Source organism: Phallusia mammillata, chromosome 8, assembly GCF_965637545.1.
Source record: "Phallusia mammillata chromosome 8, kaPhaMamm4.hap1.1, whole genome shotgun sequence".
Taxonomy (NCBI): domain Eukaryota; kingdom Metazoa; phylum Chordata; class Ascidiacea; order Phlebobranchia; family Ascidiidae; genus Phallusia; species Phallusia mammillata.
Genome location: NC_137259.1, coordinates 18852687 through 18862899, shown reverse-complemented (window position 1 = coordinate 18862899; position 10213 = coordinate 18852687).

The window sequence follows — 10213 nt, the reverse complement described above, 5'->3', positions numbered from 1 at the left end:
CTAAAAATAACCTTTGTCGGCCATACGATTTCTATTTACTGGAAATCTGTGAGCCGGTAAGCGGTCTGGCCTTGGATAAATCGATTTTTAAATGATATCGCGTCAGTCCCGTAGCGTTGGCTTCTGCCTCGTATGTTCTACTATCGATTGTTGTTTCATTTTGACCTAATTTGTGCTTTAACAAACATTGCAATGACGGGGGTGTATGCTTAACCACATGGTGCTAAAATTTATGCATTTTCACCTACGGCATACAATTTCTGTGAAGCAATAACTGGCTTAAATCTTTTACTGTCCTTATAGACGCAAAAAGCGACATGCTTCGTTTTTCAAACGTTTCGGCAAATGCTCATGCCATCATCAGTGATATAAAGGCCACATCAGTTACACCCGTTTAGCCTATATACACTTGTTTCACGTCTATTTGGGCCGTTATTTTCACCGTGAAAATTATAAACAGATCCGTATATAGTGTTCCAAAGAGTTTGTTGTTTTTCTGAAACCAAACAACTTTGGGAATTTATGATGCAACAGAAATTGCAATGTTTCATCACAATGTTGATCTCGACAAAATTGCCACAAAATCTTTCTCCAACCGACAAAGTTTCTTTCTCCTGCTTTCCTTGAGTGTCTCTGAATCAACAATAATCCCCTTTATGCAAACAAAGACGCTTAAAAGCCGGCAAACGTTTGAATGCTGCAAAATTGCATCACCCCAGACGCATCAAGAGCGTTTTGTGTTTTTAGCTCATTTTGTTTTGTTGATGTGATGAAAGTTTGCTGCACCCAAATTAATGCAATTGGTGAGTTTTTCCTGTATACCTTGCTAAAAGGAACTATATGGATTGTAGCCTTTAATAAACTGTTAAAATGATAGTTTGCACAACAGCAAATTTGATCGCCTTTACGTTAAAAGGTGTTCATTGTATAAGTTTTTTGACAGTTTTGTTTTCTGCACTGATGATGACAACAGAGATTGTTGAAACGTCTGCACTAACATCTATTTTATATACACAAGCCATGTGGTCGTTATGTTTTTGATTTAATTTTGTTTTGATCGTGATAAAAAAGTCCTTGAAAAGGTAATTTTGTGATTTGCTTTGTTTTCTTTTTCACTTAACTATCCAGGTAATTATTTTGTTTGTAATCTGTCTAAGCATTGGATGATTATTTCGACCGAAGTTTTATTAGCAACCTTGTTGTTCTATTGGATGTGTATTCGTGAAATGCAAAATCTGCACATGTGGCGCATATTAACGAAAAAATGGTGATTTCGTTGGTGCTTGCTTTCGATTGAGCGATTATATACTTGTTCATTTGTTTTATTTTTATCCTTGGTGGGCGGGTAACGCCTGGATGCGTTGTGCTCACAATGCGTCCGCCGTCGTTCTGTGCGTAACGTGTAAAAAGTCACAAAGATAAGAAGGTTTGGGTATCAAATACCGTTCTGCTGTGCAAATAGCTCCTTAACATCGTTGGTCACGTAACAGTAGAAATCCTAGGTGGGCGGGCAACCCCTGAATGTGGTTGGTTCGCTGTCGTCTGTTTAACATGCGTAAAAAATATCAAGGTTTCAAGGTCAAAATGATTATTAATATGCAAAATAGCTTCCAAACCCTGGTCACGTAGCAGAGAGAGAAAAGTGCGTTGTTAAATACCATAGAACGTTTGTTGCTATGATTTCAGCCTTATCGTTGCAATCATTTCCAATAGCTTTACTCCACATATTTTTAACAGACCGCATCTAGCAAGCATGAAATCTGTCCTTGAATTTTGTTGACTCACTAATCCAGACCACTCTAGCATTGCCCGTTTGACGCATGTCGCCAGTGTTAGCAAAGTAAATCGGGCATCGCATTGTTTGCTCCCGTCATCAATGCGCTCTATGACGTAAGAAGTCCTTATGCCACAGAAGGGGATTGGTACAGGGAAACCCCCTCGCGACAAACCGTTTACGCGTTAATTTCTCGTAAATGTTTAGAGGGGATATTTTTGCTCACTCGTTTTTGGGTTGTTAAATAACTCGCAAGCATTTCTCATTTCTGATGAGACTTAATTTCTTTTGTTTGTCAGGTTTGTGTTGGGATTTTTAGGGAAATTTTGGAATTGTTTGTGATCACGATTTCGAACGATTAAAATTCGATATAACGGGCAAATTAGAAGCCAGCAGGAACCTCTCGTAACAACAATTTTCGATGTGTGGATTGTAAAATAATAAAACTAACATCTGTGCAGTGGATCTATGGATTTTTGCGGAAATCTTTTCAGCTTTACAACGGGTCAATGTAAAACACTTCCGTTTTTTTACTGCTTAACTAGGGCCTGAATTAAGGGAGAAATCCATTCAATTCCTATCTAGTTTCGACCAGGTCTTGTAGGGATTTTTAGCACAACAAAACAAAACTGTCTCTATTCTTCTCTACAAAGTACAGCTGCTGCGTTTTTTTTACCTGTGTCCTCCCTTTTTTACGCATTTTAGAGGGTTAGATTTTCGCAGCTGCGTGCTGTGAATTTCGTGCCACATGACTGTTATAATGTGTTACTATGTTGTGCGTCTATTTGCACGTGACCAAAATACAACACAGTTTCCTTGGCATCAAATATTTCAAAGTGTGTTGTTTGTTGTAACTTATCACGTTTATAGATATTGTTCCGTGTTTTTCATTTGCCTGAAATAACAAACATCGTACCGAAACAGGGTATAAAACCGACCGACTTATAACGACCCGACCTTATGGTGTCCTCTCTATCCGACCTTCCACAAAGCAACAGCTTTGAGACCTCAGTTTGCGCGCGTTAATTCATCAACGCAGAGTATGTGACAAAGGAATCGCCTTTTTATGTTTTCCAAAGTCATATTAACCCGTATCATATCAATCACTTGCACAAATCCGAATATACGTTAAAATTGCTAATTCAGCGAATCTTTCTGTCTTATTTGTTCTCACAGACCTGAAGCTAGTACAACAAGACGTAAAAATAAGGACGAGTCAAAAGTGGGTATCAAGTCACTTTTATTGTTTGTTTTTCTCTTTCAAATTCACGCCAAAATTTGTTGTAATTTTGTAATTTGAAAATCAAATGTTATTTTCATCAGTACAAGATTTCTTAATCATTTTTTATTGCTTGGTTCAAAATTAATATTCCATCATTTGGGAAGAGCTCATTCTTTAGATTTTCGAGGATAAGTTTATCCCCAAGTTTCTTGACCAACTAAATCTTGCTAACCTTTGCTTCATTGTTCTTGTACCAAAAGCATCGCGGATTTACCACTAATCTCTTGAGAATTTCTGTGTTAGTGTTTCAGTGGCGTTTGTTTGTTGGTTTGCTGACTCAGCAAATTAGTTTGTGATTTGAACTCAAAATGATCTTTGTATCAAGACGTGTATTTTGAGAAACCTAATTTATTTTGTGCAACAGAAAAAGCGAAAGCAAACGGACATTGATAAAACATTAAAAATAACTGGACAGACACAATAAAAGGTGAGCAAAAAATACACAATAAAAAAAAGCAGGGCCGGGGAAGTTTGCAAATAAATAAATCACATAACGTATGATTGGCTTTCTAGCATTGCGACGGTACGGTAGCACTGAATAGGAACTTGTTGTAAAGGTTGAGAAAATCGCCGAGGTATTCGTAAAACTGCATCAGAAAGTGATAGTTCCTCACGACCTCAATGCTTGGGCTTGGCAGTGAAGGTTGGTTGCAGATTTCACAAGGAGGGTAAACACTCAGTGGGACGACATTAAGTCTGCGACAATATGTTGTCTCCATCTGCAAAATAGAAATCATATTTTATATATGTTATCTATGTGTTACTGTACTTGTTCAGTGTAACGTGCCTTAAGACCTAAAAAGCTGTCATATAACGTCACTAAATAGTAAAATCAACATGTAATTACGCAAAATTCAGAATGCGTTTTTTTCTGATTTACTTGCAAATAATAGCAAAAATTTGAGCTTTTTACAGTTTGATATCAGTTGAAATTCAACAACAAATACAGACCAATACATCAATCACTACACTCAGTAAATTTAACTTTAAAAGCAACTCTTTACACTCCAAAAATTGAGCATTTTACCACTTTTTATAATTGAGCCTTATACCACTTAAACTTTTAAAATTTAAGTTGGAATTTAATTACAGACACAGACCAATACATCATTTACTACACAGAGTAAAATGTAGTAAATTCAAATGCAACTCTTCATACTCACATAATCCTCGAATCCGTTCATGAACTGAAACAACATATTGGAAACATCGCGGAGTTGTTCAGTGACGGAGTTGAAGAACCCGGTTTGATCCGGAACAGTTTGTTGACTCGCGTCAAACTCCGGGGACCCGAACACACCTTGCAAATAATAGTTGAAATCCTGAAGACCGTTCAAGTTCTGTTCCATGACATTGTCCCAGTTGTTGTTTTGCTGAAAAAACAAACAAAAATCTTGGTAAATAATTATTTGCATAGGTTTGCTTCAAAATTAATTTTCAAGGCAATAGCGTTACACCCTTCAGTTGTTCGTTTGTTGTTTTTAGGTTAACACTTTATAGCATACGTACAGTGATGAGATTCGAATTTTTTTGTCAGCCGGTTCTATCACAAAAGTCACATTTTTCAGCCGGTTTTGATAAAAAAAAGTCCTTGACAGTAATGCTAACCGGTTCGCTGATCTCATAAAATTTCGTGAGACGGTTCTATAGAGCCGGTGCGAACCGTCTGGATCCCACCACTGCCTACGTGGTGTATAACATGTTGGTACATGAGGTATGCATTTTATAGTAGTCTTAATAGGATCTTTGTTTTGGTTAGAATGGTTTGAAATAAGCAGTATTAAAGAGTGAGTTGTATTTTTGTTAATTTCAAACTGAGTTCGCTAAATTCTTGCTCCTACAACGTGAACTAAATAAACTGTTTAGGATCAACGGTGACATTCACCTATTCTGTCCAGCCATAAAGCATCAAGATTTTCACTTACTGTGATATCAGTGATTTTGGGCAAAGTTGTGAGTCGGAGATTTGTGAGATAAGTTCTGCACACTTCAACACTACTGCAATCCATCTCACTCAGGATCTGTAGAAGAAAGAAAGCTGTTAGACACTATAAATGGCGTTTGCGTAGATGCTACACAAATTTCCAATAATCGGACACACTGTTATGGCGTAGCAGAGCTTTTCCCGCCCCAAAAAAACAATCGTCCTTAAAATACCCTTTTTCGGCAAAAAAAGAAAAAAATACATCTTTGCATGAAAGTCAATAGCAACAAATGTTTGAAAATCATAAAAGCCCCGAAAAATCAAACTGAACTTACAGATATCAGTACGTTTTTTTTTTTAGTTTTAGGTTAAAACTTGTTCTACTTACAAATTCGGTTAGCGCTTCGTCAATTGCTCCTCTCATCGTTAAAAGTTGTCGTTTTAAGTTGTTGGAGGCCGTTGAGCTTCTGGTGAGCTGTTTGTGAAGAGGAATTCCACTGCAATATTTAGTAACTAAGACGAGAACACAGCCAGCAACGATAAATAAAGTAGAAGACATTTTTTTGAATCCTGATCAGTGCTTCTGGATGATGCTTCGAGCGAATAATGTTTCAAATCGCTGGTGTTGTACCTTTTATACGCTGTAGGAGCGATTTGGAATTTTAGGCGAACGTCATTTGTTTGTATTGAGGCGTTATCATTAAATGCCCGATCCGTCATATCTAATGTTAGCTTACTCTAAAATCTGAATGGAAAAAATCGTCAAATGGGATTTCACTGCAGAATTCGTCCTTATTTTTCCCAGGTTTTTTATGCTAACAACATACGCCATTTTATTAAACGTTGCATAAAAGTTATAAGATTCGAAATTTTAATCTGGCAAATGAAACGTATTTAAAAATGCTTAAATTAATTTCCAACGGTCCTTATCTTTAACCAAATAAGTTATTACAAGTCCAACAGCTATGTTAAGTATTTGCCTAATAAAATTCATTCTTTTTTAATTTGAAAAAGCCTCATCACAAACGGGGGGTGATTAAATCTAGGCTAAGGGTTAGTTGTAAGATTGTTTACTGCGTTTAGGTTTTACTATGTTTGTTTGTGGCAAACACAGGCTTACTAAATTTGTCGTATCTTATCCCTTCTGTCAACTGGTATTAACTGATTAACCGCGCAACTTCCAGTTAATCGCTGATCGCGGTTATTACCAGGTCACGGTAATCGCTACAGCGAGTTTCTCTTTACAATTTAATTTCAAGCTAATCCAGATCATTAGAATCTGTTTTCTACAAAAAACGGGCAAAATATTCCCGAGGAAACGCAGGAGCAAAGTTCTAATCTTCCATGCTAATCCGTACCTAGAGAATAAATTTGAGGTAGATTGAAAATACGACCTGATACTTGCGAGCGATGTTAAAAATACTCGGCGCCGAAACTTGCATTTTCCCCAACGCTGCCTTCCTAAATTTCCAAACAACATGAGAACTGCGACCACTACGTCACCTCTGTAGACAAACTTACAAATAGCTGTGATTTCTGAAAATTGCGCCAAAACAACGACAAAGTATGTAATAAAAAACAATTCAAAGTTTCGTCCCAACATGAATTTACACATTTGTTTGCGTTAGAACGGAGTGAAATAAATTGCTGCAGCCGGGTTCGGGCTGGGTTCGGGCCGGGATCGTGCTTAGGCTTCTTTAAAAACGGGCTTGTTTCGGGCCTGACTTTAGTTACACTCTGTGTCAGTATTTTTTAAAATAAATTTAACCAGCTAAGTAGCTAGTTGCTGGATCTGACCTATTGTCAAACAGCCATAAAACGCCTTGTTCAAGACCAAATTTCTAATGTGCTGGTTGTCTTAATCTTTGAGGCTTTAATGTATCCTTCTGTCAATCAAACTTTCGGGCCTAAACGGGCTACCCAAAAACGATTCGGGTTCGGGCTCCAGTTTCAGGCCCGTTTACAACTCTGGTTTGGTCCAATCTAGCGAAAGACAGATACAGAATGAGAAAGGATATTTAAATCGGAAGAATGCTTGTACAAAACTTTTACCCCTTCTCTCCCTCTAGTTACATCTGGATACGCGTAACCGATGGAACGTGTTATTTGGGGTTTAATGTTTCTTTTGTAAATAGCCTACAGCCGGTATAGCTGGTTCTGTACACAAAATCAGTTGGACATAGATTCAGAAATTGCAAATCTATAACATGTTAGTTGCACTGTTCACGGTTTGAAATAATCTGAGTAAAAAAATTAGGCCCAGTATTTGTTTATAAAACATGACTACATTTATTAAAACATATTAGTTGCACTAATACGGTAAAGCAGTATTTGCTGAAATATTAAATTTTGGTACGACAGCAATAATTTGCTTGGTTAAATAACGAAATCAAAGGTCTTTGGCAATGTTGGTAGTCTATATTTTTACAACCTTTATTTTTTAAACTTCATTCAGCAAGGCACAGTTCAAGTTTGAAATTAAAAACGAAATTTCTGGACAGGACGAAACAAACAAAGAAAAAAGTAAAATACAAAGTGGCAACATTATTTTCTGCATCACAAACAAACAATATGGTCGTTGGTTCGAATCCCATCGCAAGCTAAATTGTACTAACCCATGCCTTGTCATATAGGAATGCTTTCAAGGCCGACCTGATTTGTTGTAACACGTTCAACAGGCCTGGTGTACAATTTGGTTGTAAAGTGTTGATTATTTGATTTTGCTTCAACGGACATTCCAAACAAATTTGCGTTGCGTGTCATAGCGGAATTGGCATGTCTCATTATTTAAGTTGTTTACGATTCAGTCGCAAAAATAAATTCTTCTTTGCATTGACTCACAGGAAAAATCATACCTGACGTTTGCCGGGTGATTTTGGCGGAAACCTGGAAGCGCAGAGCTCAAAATGAGTGTTTAATGACTCAAATTCCGCATTTCTAACCCTACTAATTCATCCAGAGTAAACACACTGACAGCTCTGACGTGTAATGCGGTTGAACGCGATCAAATATTTAAAATTGCCACTGCGCCGGGATTTGGAAAATGGCGAGACAGCGACATCTAGAGAACATAATTTTACTGGAATTCCTGTTTCCATGCAAACACCTCATTATCTAACGCTTGGAACAATTTTGATAACTTTCACTTTAGGGTTTTGGAATTTGGAATTTTTCCGAATAGCGCGGTCCAAGGTGAATGCAATGTTAAACCTAAATATATTTCCCACTACATTTCCACCGCAACATTCAGGATTTCTTTTACCCACAGTTCCGTTTTTTACGCATATCAATAATCTGTTCCAAAACAAGTAACAATTGTTAAAACGCAGACAAATCTAAAATATTACATAATGCGCAAACAATTGCTTGAATGTCACAGAGATATGATTGATCAGACATAAGCTCTTGGTAGTCCCACGAAAACAACTGGTGTGAAAACAGCTTGTCTAGAACGAATTAAATAGTAACCTAAGAAAGGAAGTAAAGGTAAACAAAAATAGCATTTCCGCATCTTTCGACTGAAGCAAAAAACTGGAATATTCCCACGAAAACCCACCCAAAACCGGATTTTTCTTCGATTTTTTGACCCCCAAAAAGTCGAAAAAACGGAAAGGCTACAGCCTTAGGGTTTTTTCAAAAATCGGGTCAAAATTTTCGATTTTAGAAACTGGTTTAAACCGGTTTGGAGGTTCGGTAGGAGGCAGAAACCGGTCACAACCGGTTTGAAACTGGAATATTCCCACGAAAACCCACCCAAAACCGGACTTGTCTTCGATTTTTTGACCCCCCAAAAGTCGAAAAAACGGAAAGGCTATAGCCTTAGGTTTTTTTCAAAAATCGGGTCAAAATTTTCGATTTTAGAAACTGGTTTAAACCGGTTTGGAGGTTCGGTAGGAGGCAGAAACCGGTCATAACCGGTTTGAAACTGGAATATTCCCACGAAAACCCACCCAAAACCGGATTTTTCTTCGATTTTTTGACCCCCAAAAATCGAAAAAACGGAAAGGCTATAGCCTTAGGGTTTTTTCAAAAATCGGGTCAAAATTTTCGATTTTAGAAACTGGTTTAAACCGGTTTGGAGGTTCGGTAGGAGGCAGAAACCGGTCACAACCGGTTTGAAACTGGAATATTCCCACGAAAACCCACCCAAAACCGGATTTTTCTTCGATTTTTTGACCCCCAAAAATCGAAAAAACGGAAAGGCTATAGCCTTAGGTTTTTTTCAAAAATCGGGTCAAAATTTTCGATTTTAGAAACTGGTTTAAACCGGTTTGGAGGTTCGGTAGGAGGCAGAAACCGGTCACAACCGGTTTGAAACTGGAATATTCCCACGAAAACCCACCCAAAACCGGACTTGTCTTCGATTTTTTGACCCCCAAAAATCGAAAAAACGGAAAGGCTATGGTTTTTTCAAAAATCGGGTCAAAATTTTCGATTTTAGAAACTGGTTTAAACCGGTTTGGAGGTTCGGTAGGAGGCAGAAACCGGTCACAACCGGTTTGAAACTGGAATATTCCCACGAAAACCCACCCAAAACCGGACTTGTCTTCGATTTTTTGACCCCCAAAAATCGAAAAAACGGAAAGGCTATAGCCTTAGGGTTTTTTCAAAAATCGGGTCAAAATTTTCGATTTTAGAAACTGGTTTAAACCGGTTTGGAGGTTCGGTAGGAGGCAGAAACCGGTCATAACCGGTTTGAAACTGGAATATTCCCACGAAAACCCACCCAAAACCGGATTTTTCTTCGATTTTTTGACCCCCCAAAAGTCGAAAAAACGGAAAGGCTATAGCCTTAGGGTTTTTTCAAAAATCGGGTCAAAATTTTCGATTTTAGAAACTGGTTTAAACCGGTTTGGAGGTTCGGTAGGAGGCAGAAACCGGTCACAACCGGTTTGAAACTGGAATATTCCCACGAAAACCCACCCAAAACCGGATTTTTCTTCGATTTTTTGACCCCCCAAAAGTCGAAAAAACGGAAAGGCTATAGCCTTAGGGTTTTTTCAAAAATCGGGTCAAAATTTTCGATTTTAGAAACTGGTTTAAACCGGTTTGGAGGTTCGGTAGGAGGCAGAAACCGGTCACAACCGGTTTGAAACTGGAATATTCCCACGAAAACCCACCCAAAACCGGATTTTTCTTCGATTTTTTGACCCCCCAAAAGTCGAAAAAACGGAAAGGCTATAGCCTTAGGGTTTTTTCAAAAATCGGGTCAAAATTTTCGATTTTAGAAACT